The following is a 13,085-nucleotide window of genomic DNA, read 5'->3' on the forward strand; positions in this document are numbered from 1 at the left end:
AATTTAAAAGTCTGCTCTAATGTTTATGACTGCAGACAGTGTCCTGTTTATATATATATATATATATATATTATATATATATATATATATATATATATATATATGTCTTCTGTTTGCTGTTAAGTGTTGTGTGGCCAGATTAGGGAATTATAGGCTGACTGGGTCCTGTGTTGACAGGCTCTTGTCTAACCCTGTTTAAGTCTGAGTTTTTTCTTTTTCCTTTCTTGCTAATTTTTGAGGTTTCTGGAGAAATTATTTAAGTAAAAGTGAAGAACGGAATAAAGATGTTTCAATAACAATAGTGTTTATCTGTTATGTTATCCTACTTGGATTAGATTTGAGGAAGTACTTTGATCTGTGTCACAGCATGAAATAAATACAAACCTTTGAGTTCCGGTAAATTGTCACTATAATCTGAAGTTATAGGGTTAATGTCTTTTATTTGAATGTCAATCTTAACGTACTTTTGATAATAGGTGAGGTTTTTTGAGTATTGCTGAAATGAAAGGATACCGTAAATTAAGCCTGCTTGTTTCTGTGTAGTTTAGTGCTCACATCCTGTTTCTTTACTGACGAGAAACGGATGTAATGAGGAAAGCATAAAATATTTTAAGTTATATTGTGATTTGTATTCCACTTCATGTGCTGTAATAAGGTATAGAACTTCTTACATAAGTATGAACATGTTCTGACATTGTAAATAATTGGAAGTGTCCCAATAGATGGAAAGTTGAAATGAGGGACAAATTAATTGACCCAATCTACAAGTTAATAACTGTTTTGGCTTCTGCATTATGCATGGTGAACCACTGAAAGGCTTGGTCTAAATATATTATAGGTGTCTCTGTTTGTCATGTTCACTAAGCAACATTTCTTTGTAAATAGCTTTGTCTTCGGTTAAATGATAAATCAGGCAACATTTAAAATTCAGCTAACACAGCATCAGTCGTGATAATCCCATAAAAGTAGTGTGGGGAAAAGTCTGTGTATACAATTAGATTGTAAGTTCTGTCGAGCAGGGACTGTCTCTTCATGTTCAAGTGTACAGAGCTGCGTACGTCTAGTAGCGCTATAGAAATGATAAGTAGTAGTAGTAATAGTAGTAGTTTTTATATTTAAATATAGGGAATACTTGGTCAACATTCCAGTATGAAAATTTATTGAAGAAAAACGACATAGTTAGACCAGTGGAATATAAGAAATATTTTCTTTTTTAATTATTTCAACGTACTCCACCGAGATTCTGATCAGCTGCAGAGATACAGAATCTCAATGGCGCATTTAAACGGTACTATTGTATATTTTTTCCCACTTATGGAGTAGCTATGCCATGTTATTACTTATGAAGTACTTCTAGCTCTAAAACACTGTTTTGGTAATTTATCATGCATAATTGTGAATAATGCCATGTTTAATTTAAAGGTTATGCCCAGTGCTGAATTTCAATAACATGATCTAATTTACAACCTCTTAATTTTTGTCTTTTCCTTAAAGATGAGATTCATTAATACAGGATTTACAACAGTCCTGCTGAAACTTTTGTTTTGCTAATAACGTAAGGTAACATTTATATCCGTAACATTTATATCCTCTTTTACATAATGTATTTAGTTCATTAATATCTGTGTCACTCTACCTCAAGTGACTGAGATTCTAGAGAAACTGCCCCACAGAAGTGAATCCAGATGAATGTTTAGATTAAAAAGTCAAGATATTGAATGAAATGTTTTATACTGTCCCAGAACAAAGATACAATCTTTCTAGGCGACTGCCTAGTTTGCCCCAATTTGCTTAAACTGCCTTTTCTTTCACCATATTGTTTCAGCAACAAGAGGGATGTTTCACAATAATACATATATTCTAGATACGCTTTGTAAACATCTGGAATGTTAAACTCTTTTATTTTATTTTCTGTATTCTTTATGACCTTTGTTTGGTATAAATGGAGAAACTATACGCTAACAACTTGAATCTTCTTTATTATGCAAGCTACAAATATAGAACTTTATTTTCCCTAATTTTCACTGTTGATGGATGCTGATGTAATTTTTATTTTTTCCTAATTTGTTTTTCCATAAATGAAATGAGTCTACCTAATGGTTTTAATATGCTTGTTTGTAATAGCCCAATGATAAAGATTTAAATATTATGTCTTGAACTTTATGGAATACTACAATTGTACAGAACTTATAAGCATTCTCCCATTCAATTTTGGAAATTTTATGTACAAAGTTACGGAAATGTTTAAACAAATGAGAAAGTTTATTTATAACTAGTAAAAAAGCCCCGTTTCTGATGCAAATGAAACGGGGGCTAGCAATGTTTTCTTCTGTGTGCATGTGGGAGTGTGTGTGTCCCAGCCCTCTGGCCTCTCTCCCCTCCCCCCTCTGAGTCCTTGACTGTTACAGAGCCAGCGATTTGATTTCGTGCTCTGCTGTTTTCCTTCACTGACTGTGTTACAGAGAGGGCGGGGCAGACACTCATAGGGAAACCGGATATCTCGCCCCCTTCACACTTCCGGCTGGAGGCTTCATAGAACGTTGGTGTTGCCTTTTATATAGAGAGATGAGAGCTGAAAATATGCATGTGTAAAATAAATCTATGTAAGAATGTTTGTACAGGGACATGTCTATGACTTCTGACATCCTCTTTTAATCAGACCAGTATGAGACGCTCTAAGTGGAAATCTTCTGGATGCAACATGATGCCTACCTGTGTGAGCCTTCCAACAGTATACAGACTGCTGCTTCATAATACCAGAACCTATATTAACCTATAAATTTGTCCGATGCCAGGATTGTCTACTTATCAGATCAACACAATTTTAAGTGACCTTGAATCACCTGATTTCTAGCTGCTTACATTTGGGACAATACATTATGGACTTTTCCAAAGATTTTATTTTTTCCAATTGAATTGTCTCCTTACATTACAAGCTGTTTTATGTATCATTGATGTTGATTGCTTATACAATGTTATGTTCATCATACTCTGGATGGCTCTACCTGCTAAAGGGAAGAGATTATTACTTGTACAATCTGTTATAACATCTCTGTCTTGCCTTTCCCAGGAATTGCAGGACAGAAGGGGGGATAGTTCAGAAAGCCCCAAGGCATTGAAAATAGGTAATCTAGTCCATATAAAATACTGCACACATGAGACCTGGAAGGATCCAATTTACACTGGCCCATTCAAAGTTGAAGCTGTAGCCGCTACTGCACTCAAGCTACAAGATCACACTTCCTGGGTTCACTTAAAAGACATTAGAATCTTCAGTAAAGTACATGCCTCCGAATCAGGAGCCTCTGACACAACAGTGCAAGGAAACAAACAATTTGAAACTTACAGTTTTTGGACTTTTGTTCTTCTTTATTTTTGGCATTAATCTTGTTTATACTGGAAAAGTATCGTTCTATTTTCGCTATCCGTGACAAACTATTGCATAGGACATTTATGTTAAAAGAACGATTCTTTTTTAAGGTGATACAAACCTATGGATGGATTGGATATAGTTTACCACTCAACATTTGAATGTATCTGATTGTTATGTTTGTTCCTGCTCCCGTCCAGAACCCCAAGCTGTTCCCTTTCCTTTGAACTTTGTAAATGAATACAATGGAACTATGTGTATGCTGAAATTGTTTCACGTTAACAAGGACAAGGATAAAATTTGCCAATCCCTTAGCTTACTATTTCCCGATTTACCTAAAGGTGCAAAGGTACCTCCACCAGTATTTAGGACACCTACTCAAGGAACGGTATTTGGGACATGTTTGTTAAGAGAAAAAGTTAAAAATCCCTATTCTGTAGGAAACTTGTCCCAATGTAATTCTAGCCTGTCCTCCAGTGACCACCTTGGCTTTTCAGACTTCTCTTGTCCGCAAGCAGATGTATGGTGGTACTGTGGGACTAGAACTCTATACCCGACCTTACCCTCTAACTGGCAGGGACAATGTGCTTTGGTTCAGTTAGTAGTTCCAATCACCATAGCATCTCAACACAATAATAAACCTGTTCCCTCTAGAAGAAAATGGGAAGTCCCCAGTTCATTTGATGATAGAATTTATATAGATTCTATAGGTGTACCAAGGGGGGTGCCATTTATACCATTTTATTTTTTCTTTTTTTTTTTACAGCTGTTACATTGCAAGTTGTCCCTCTCAGGAATTATTTGCTTGTGTTGATGGGTGGAATGTAATACTAATAACTGCCAAGGGTTGGTTAGCAAAAAGGGTATTTAGGATTCATTATAATCATTTTGTCCTGTTATGTATAGCCTGTTTCCTACAATTCCCTGCATAGATGTTGTAAATGATTGTTATCTACAATCTCCCTGTGCTCATACATGAGGCTGTATGGCCATGACGGGTAAGACAGACCCTTTGTATCCAAAGACATCTCTAGCAGTCTGCAACCTAAGCCAGCCTGCAGCCGGGGCACTAACCATCAGGTGCTATGGTGCTTTATACCCATACTAGGTGAAGCCCTTACTCTCGAAGGCCTTCAAGGGGGGAGATGTAGAAATATACAATATTGGCATAACCATGAACCTTGGTTCAGGCCTGAGTTATCAATAGACCCAGGCCTCAGTGACTTCTGTGTGACTCAAGAGCTCGTGATATGTGCAGACACCCTTGCGTGCAGACAAAAGGAGAAGGACAAGGGTGCAGAAACAGGACAATATGATTTAATGACATAGTTGAAACAGGTGGCTAGAAACAGGAACAATATAATTCCTGTGGGAGGCTGACTAGGCTTTCCAAGAAGTGCTAATCAGTTTTTTTATACTATAAACTGTGTTTGAACTGTTGCTAAAGATGATATATATAAGTGACAGTGTCCAAGCTTTACTTTGGAGAAGGGCAGAAGCAGCTAACGCTTTTGTGTAACAGTACTGCCTGTTCTCCCATGAGAAACTATATCGTGTGATTTGTACTTGATAAATAAAGTAGTTTACCTTTCTCATATGCAGCCTTGGTCTTTCCTCACTCTAAATATTGGATAGTGGGTATTTGATAATCTAGGGTGGGGGCCAAAAAGACAGAAAACATTCTGCAGTTTCTTTCGTAAACATTCCATGTATATACCAGCACGCTTAACCTGGCACTGGGTTTGTAAAGCTTTACACCTTTCCTTTGTGGCTTCTCCATTGTTGTCTTTGAAAGTAATGGTGCCTTTTCCCCAGGGCTTACAATTGCTGTCTTTAAATCCTGGCTCACTAAAAGCTTAGCCTTCTTACAGCAGGTTCTTACACTAGAGGGCAAACCCTGTTTACAACTTATTCTCACATGTGTATAAGGGCAGTGTACAATTGGGGAGGGAGGGAGGGCAGGTGGGAAGGGGGGGAGAAAATAATGTAAAAGGAGAACAATAACTTTCTACGCTGTTGTATGTTATCTGTTCAATAAAACAAAAATTTAACATAAAAATTCCTAGATGTTGAGAAATAAAAGTTCTAGAATAAGTTAAAACATCCTTCTACTAAACTACCTTGTTTTGTAACTAGTTTGTGATATCCACGTTCCCCTTCATCACATTAATTGAAATGAGGTATTCAAGAGATAACATCTATGTTGTTCTATAAATGTAGTATAATATACAAAATGTGAAAAGATAAGCCATCATCAATGAAATATATCAAAAGCTAAGAACAAGAATAAATCAGACACACCACCATATGACAGACACTCATGCAAGGGAACATTTTTCCAGGCCAGATCACAGCATCTATGACCTTATGATTAGCATACTGAAGTGGAATGTCAAAACTACCCCAGAACACAAGATATTTCAAACAAGTATAAAGGGACTTAGTACAGATATTAGCTTTATAACCCATTACCAGACATAGTACTCATGTAGTTCATTATTCATGCTGAAGTCGGCGGAATGAAGTACTACCAAAATTTTCCAGCATAGTAGATTACAGCAGTTTCTTTGTTATCCATTTTCTCACTCCTCTGCCAATAAATCCTTTTTTCTACCCCAATTTTTTTTTTACCTTACTACTTCATAACTCAATTTGTACTAACCCGATGAAGGCTAGTCACTAACATATTAAATTAACTCGGTGAAAATTTTAAACCTACACTTGTTTGTTGAAGTTTATTTCTATGCATTATGACTGGGTGGGGGTGGGGGGGAGCACTCGCACACCAACTTGGGTCTTTAATCTCTCTGGAGCGCCATTTACTGATTATATGAGGTAAGTTTCTAAGACTACTAGCCTTGCTCTTAACATGCCAATTAGTATACCAGGTACTGAGGCCAATGGCTTAGATTGGCCAAACACTTTAGTTAGTTTCAAATAAACAAAGAACAAAATATGCTTCTCTTCAATTTCCTCTATATCCCTGCAGATTCCCAAAGGGTCCTTAGATTAATCTCAGGCCTACTTTAATCCATATAGTCTCCATTTGTATTTCCTTCCAGCCTGCCTTCTTAATACACCTTATACCCTCCCCCCACTCTCTGGTCAAGGATTTGCACTCAGAGCTAGAAAAGTGAATTACAAAAGGGAACTCTGATGACCCTGAAGCCTCTTCTGGGCCTCCCAAGGCCCAACATCCAAACTCTCTTTGATCTGGTATTCACATTACCTTTATTAGGATTTTGGGTATTTATTTATTTATTTATTTATTTATTGCATTTGTATCCCACCTATTTGCGGGTTCAGTGTGGCTTACAATACATTGTGAGTCATGGAATTACATTGGTTACAATATGGTTATGGGTTATATCGAGAAGAGTTATGGGAAGACAGTCAAAGTCAAACATGTTTGGGAAAACAAGTAAAAGTCAAACATAGTTCGGGAATGGAACAGTAGAATGTAACAATGGGGAAGTGATCGGCGATAGAACAATGGCGAGAGAACATTAGGGTATAACAGTTCCATCTGTGGGTAGGGTTTTAAGTGTGGTGAGATTAAGGGGAACAGCGATCAGAAGAGAGTGTATTGCCCTATCTCTGTTAGTGCGTAAGGACTTCATATGTTTTGATTCTTGCCATAGCTTTTCTCGAAGAGGTGAGTTTCAATAGTTTGCGGAAGTGGGTTAATTCATAAATCATTTTCAGGTTGCGTGGTACTGTATTCCAGATTTTCGTGCTTGTGTAAGAGAAGGTTGAGGCATGCAGTGCTTTGTATTTTATGCCTTTGCACTTAGGGAAGTGGAGATTGAGGAAAGTTCGGGATGATCTTTTGGCATTTCTGGGTGGCAGGTCTATTAAGTCAGTCATGTATGCAGGGGCCTCACCATGAATGATCTTGTGGACCAAGGTACATACTTTAAAGGTGATACGTTCCCTGAGTGGGAGCCAGTGCAGTTTCTCACGTAAGGGTTTTGCACTTTCGTATTTTGGTTTTCCGAAGATCGAGTCTGGCTGCTGTGCTGAAGGGGTACCTCATACAGGTTCCCCTTCAGCACAAACTCCACACAGGGAATTCTATGTCTCCTTTTCTTTGGGTTATCTGCCTTCCAAGCAGTAAGCATTTTAACCTTCTCAGCCCCTAGGGAACCCCTCCCTTGTGCAAGCTTCTCTGCCCCTGGGGAACCTTGGTATTAACAGGGCAGGAAACTTTCTCTTGTCCATGTTATTACTGACTTACTCCTCCAATTAGGCCAGCCAAGAGTAGAGCAGTGGTGTAGAAAGGTGGGGCCATGGGAGTCTTGGCCCCCTCAAATTTGCTCTGAGCCCCTGGTTGCTGGCAGAGGTCCCCAACCCCCACCAGCTGAAGACTTCGTCCAGTGCTGGTCTGCAGCAGTGCCGCCGCATTGTCTGCCCTGCTTTCTCTTCTCCTCACGTCGGTCACGCTCCTTTTAGTGAAATTCAACATGCTCAGTTTCACTAAAAGGAGTGTGCCGGATGTGAGGGAAAGAGAGAGCAGAGCAGGCAATGCAGAGGCCCAGAGATCAGCACTGGACGAAGTCTTCAGCAGCGGGACCTATGCCAGCCAAGGTATTTGCAGCAGTGGTGCTTCAGCTGGTGGGGTTGGTGACCCCCCCTGTCAGCCAAGATGTACAGCGGCGGCAGTTGCCAGCGGAGGGGGTGGCAAGGCAGCGGAGGGGGGGGGGGGCCGCAGCAACCAAAATGTGCCCCCCCCCCCGCCTTGGGCTCTGGCCCCTCCCACCTCGACGTCTGGCTACGCCCCTGGAGTAGAGGCAAATCTCCAGTGCCTTGTTCTTCCAGCTAAGCCAGCCACATACCAGGGAGCCTTCCTTCAGCTCAAGCAAGGGGCACCTCAGCTCTCTCCCTCTGAGCTTTCTTAAAGGGTTTTCTCCCCTTTCCTTCCCTAGCTAAACAGGGAAGCACTTCAGCTCTCTCCCTGTTAGCTTTCTCAAGACTCTCAAGCCTTCCTTTTCTGCCAGCACAATTGGTTTTAACCTTTTTTTTTTCCTCTAGGTGTTTGCACTGCTGCTAATTATCACCAGTTGAGACTGTTCAGCCCCTCCTTGAGGATTTCTCAACTCATCTGCTCTGAGGTGAAGGACCCAGTGCCTTCTGGGACATGTAGTTCACTCAGAAGGAACCTCTATTCCACCTTTTTAAAGGGCTAAAGTAGGTAATATTTCAACGTGCGTACTGTTTCTTAACTGTAGTGACAATCAACAGTTGCTGGTTTTATCACAGTATTCAACTCGAATAGCAGGGTATTCAGAATACTTTATGTATACATATAAAATATAAAGTGAAGTTTTAAATTATTCTTAATCTTTTGCCAGTACTGTCCTGATTCGAACATACCATGTAGCTTTCAAGTATCATCTTGTTCATGCCTCCTTGTCTGTATGTTAAAATATAACATTCAGCTTCAGATGACCTCTTTCTATTGCACTTTAACTCAAGCATAGTCCTATGAAACAAGCATAAATACCAATAATTATAAACAAGAATTGTAAAAAAAAAATTAAAACCCCCTATAAAAATATGCCTTTCAAGCTGCCTTCACATCTAGTCATCCAGCTTATAAAACAATAATCTTCCCTCTGCCTCATACGGTAAATCATACTCTCAACATATAATATCCAACTCCAGGAAGAGTAGGTAAAGCCCAAAGATACAGGGCTTAAATATAAAAGGCTTAATGTTGGATTCTGTAGGAGAATATCCAACTAAGCAACACTGAATAAAATAATGCAAATGAATTTACATACCTCTTTACTGAGTGCAAAGGAAAAAAAGAAAAGGAACATGATGGGAGATGAGATAAGACAATGGGAAGGGTACTGTAGGACTTCCCTTCAACTCAGAATTCTTAAAGCTCTGCAGAAACTTCTCAGTTTTGCATACAGACAAAAGAATGTAACCTAACAGACAAGTCTGGACACAGTAGATAGCAGACCGAAAAGATTCTAGAACTGCTGACTGATGATACACCTCTAACGCAGAACCCATGAGAGGCCTAAATTAAGAATCTTCAACCGATACTATTCCTGCTTATCTTAACATCATAGGACCTCATTACCAACCCGCAAGGGGTGCAATAGCACAACTCTACTGATAGCTGTAAAGACAAATGCAGTCACTACAATGCATAAAGGCTGCATAATGCTGTTTTTATTTTTAGAAAGGCCACAGAAGCTCAATTATTGGTACCAGAAGATTGGAGGGTGGCCCAATGTAACGCCGATTTTTTAAAAAGGTTCTAGAGGAGATCCGGGAAAATTAAGACCGGTGAGTCTGATGTCGGTGCCGGGCAAAACAGTAGAGACTATTATTAATAGCAAATTACAGAGCATATTCAAAAGCTTGGATTAATGAGACAAAGTCACATGGATTTAGTGAAGTGAAATCTTGCCTCACCAATCTACTACATTTCTTTGACGGGGTGAACAAACATGTGGATAAAGGGGAGCCAGTTGATATTGTGTATCTGGATTTTCAGAAGGTGTTTGACAAAGTACCTCATGAAAGACTCCAGAGGAAATTGGAGAGTCATGGGATAGGAGGTAGTGTTATATTGTGGATTAAAAAACTGGTTAAAAGATAGAAAACAGAGAGTAGGGTTAAATGGTCCAGTATTCTCAGTGGAGAAGGGTAGTTAATGGGGTTCCCCAGGCTCTGTGCTGGGACCGCTGCTTTTTAACATATTTATAATGACCTAGAGATGGGAGTAACTAGTGAGGTAATTAAATTTGCTGATGACACAAAGTTATTCAAAGTCGTTAAATCACGGGGAGGATTTGTGAAAAATTACAAGAGGACCTTACGAGACTGGGAGACGGGGCATCTAATGTCAGAAGACGTTTAATGTGAGCAAGTGCAAAGTGATGCATGTGGGAAAGAGGAACCCGAATTATAACTACGTCATGCAAGGTTCCACGTTAGGAGTCACGGACCAAGAAAGGGATCTAGGTGTCGTCGTGATGATATGTTGAACCTTCTGCTCAGTGTGCTGTTGTGGCTAAGAAAGCAAATAGAATGTTAGGTACTATTAGGAAAGGAATGGAAAACAAAAATGAGGATGTTATAATGCCTTTGTATCGCTCCATGGTGTGTGTGACCGCACCTCGAATATTGTGTTCAATTCTGGTCGCCGCATCTCAAAAAAGATATAGTGGGAATTAGAAAAGGTGCAGAGAAGGGAGACGAAATGATAAAGGGATGGGACGACTTCCCTATGAGGAAAAGCTAAAGCGGCTAGGGCTCTTCAGCTTGGAGAAAAGGCGGCTGAGGAGAGATATGATAGAGGTCTATAAAATAATGAGTGGAGTGGAACAGGTCGATGTGAAGAATCTGTTTATGCTTCCCAAACATACTAGGACTAGAGGGCATTCGATGAAGCTACGATGTAGTAAATTTAAAACGAATCAGAATTCATTGCCAGAGAATGTGGTAAAGGCGGTTAGCTTAGCAGAATTTAAAAAAGGTTTGGACAACTTCCTAAAGGAAAGTCCATAGACCTTTGGTCTTTCCCAGTATGGCAATACTTATGTACTCAACACGTGTTTCGGCAAGATGCCTGCCTCAGGAGTCTTCAAATGTTTGCAAATGGTACATATAAGAGCCAATAACCACCCAGGCCTCTGCCCAGTGTGCTACCCGCACCCAGGTGGAATGTGTCCTCAAGCCTCTAAGCCGACTTTCCCATGGATTATATATGACACTTCAATAACCTCTTTAATTCAACTCGCTATAGATGATTGAGAGACTGATCCATGAAAGAGTACAAAAAGCTGATCTGAGAAGCAGAAAGAGTATGTTGCCCCCAAATACTGGAGCAAAGCTCTACAGACATCCAATTTATAAAGCTTCCTAGATCAGTCCAGCCGTCTCCAGTCCTGGAACAGAGGCAAACCACTATCGGATTCAGATGAAAACAGAAAAACCACCTTTGATAGAAAAGAAGGTACCAGCCACATCAAAGTGTCTTCCTCCAAGAAACAACTTGATAACTTGCCTCACCATAGACTTTCAGCAAACAACAATCACATACTAGAAAACCACAAACGGGAAGAGGTACCATGGACAAACCACAGCAAGCTCACTTTCACACTACAATGGAAAGAAAACAGCAAGAACAGAGAAATAAAAACACCATACACATACACAACTAGAGAGAATGTGGACAATCGAACCTTCTGGACAATAGCGATGAATGAAAATAGCAACATAACATCGAAGGACATCACTTGATGAGAAACTGGGATGAAACAAGCAAAAATATACTAAACAAAATAGCACCAATTAAAACAAGAAACAAAAACAAACTTAGACCCTGGTTTAATGATGAGCTATTAAACATGCAAAAACTATGCAGGAATCTCAAAATAATAAGGGCCAAAACCAAAATTGACACAAAGAAAACCATATGGAGAAAAGCCATAAGAACATACACACACAACATAAAGAAAGCTAAAGCAAACTATTACAGCACATATGTCAACCCAGAACAGACCAACATGAAAAAAATATTCAAACTAATGAATAAACTACTGAAAAACCAAGCTATACTGGCATCAACCAAAACACCACCCACAGCAGATGAAATTACACAATATTTTGAACACAAAATAGCAAAGACAAGATCAGACCTAAAGAACCACAAACCTCCTACTAGACTTTCTACAAGATTACGAAACAAAGGACGCCCACACCGTGGCAGACAGAATATGGTCCTCCTTCAAATCATCCACCTTAAACACAGTTAAGACATTACTGACAAAATACGCACATGCACACTGCATAATGGACAACTGCCCTAACTATATGATGAAAGACCCACCATGAATGGTTCAGCGAATGCCTCACCAAACACCATCGTTTACATGTTTTCAAAGGACAATTCTCCACAGATAAAAGGAACACTGTGCTCACCCCATCCCTAAAAACACAACCAGAAAATCAGCGACATCACAAACTATAGACCAGTGGCTTCAATATCACTACTGACCAAAACAATGGAGGGCCTAGTGACGCAGCAACTAATGGAACACTGACACAATTTTCAATCCTTCACAACTCCCAATCAGGTTTCAGACCACAACACATCACTGAGATGGTCATAACCACCCTGATAACGAAGTTCAGAAGCTTAATATGCCAAGGACAGAATATATTACTACTACAATTCAATATGTCAACTGTGTTCGAACTAGTAGACCACATAAACACTAATGACCCTACTATACAAAATGGGAATATGCGGAGCAGTGGCAGAATTGTTCAATGGATTCCTAAGAACTAGATCCTACATTGTAAAGATGTCAAACCAGATAGCTTCCTGGACTCCTGAATGCGGGATATCACAGGGATCCCCAATATCACCAATACTATTCGATGTAATGATCGCACACTCAGCAAAAAATTGGAGGCAATTGGCTTCAACTCATTCATATATGCAGACGATGTCACCATATACATACCATTCAAAAACAGCATCACAGAAATACTGAACAAAATCAAGACAGGCCTGGACTATATGGAAAACTTGGAAACAACTTTCAAACTCAAACTAAACAGAGACAAAACCAAATTCTTGGTTCTATCAAGCCTGCACAATCTCACATATCACCAAAATTTCACAATCAACAACTAAATATACCAATTGAAACACAACTGAAAATACTGGGAATTATTCTAGATA

The 13,085-nt window shown here is 39.4% G+C and overlaps 1 protein-coding gene across 1 annotated transcript in view; it reads right to left on the reverse strand.

The window, feature by feature from the left end:
• Positions 1-13,085, reverse strand: part of C1H8orf88 (chromosome 1 C8orf88 homolog) — a 222,499-nt gene that overhangs the window by 100,062 nt on the left and 109,352 nt on the right. The window lies entirely within an intron of this gene.

Source organism: Microcaecilia unicolor, chromosome 1 (assembly GCF_901765095.1).
Source record: "Microcaecilia unicolor chromosome 1, aMicUni1.1, whole genome shotgun sequence".
Classification (NCBI taxonomy): Eukaryota; Metazoa; Chordata; class Amphibia; order Gymnophiona; family Siphonopidae; genus Microcaecilia; species Microcaecilia unicolor.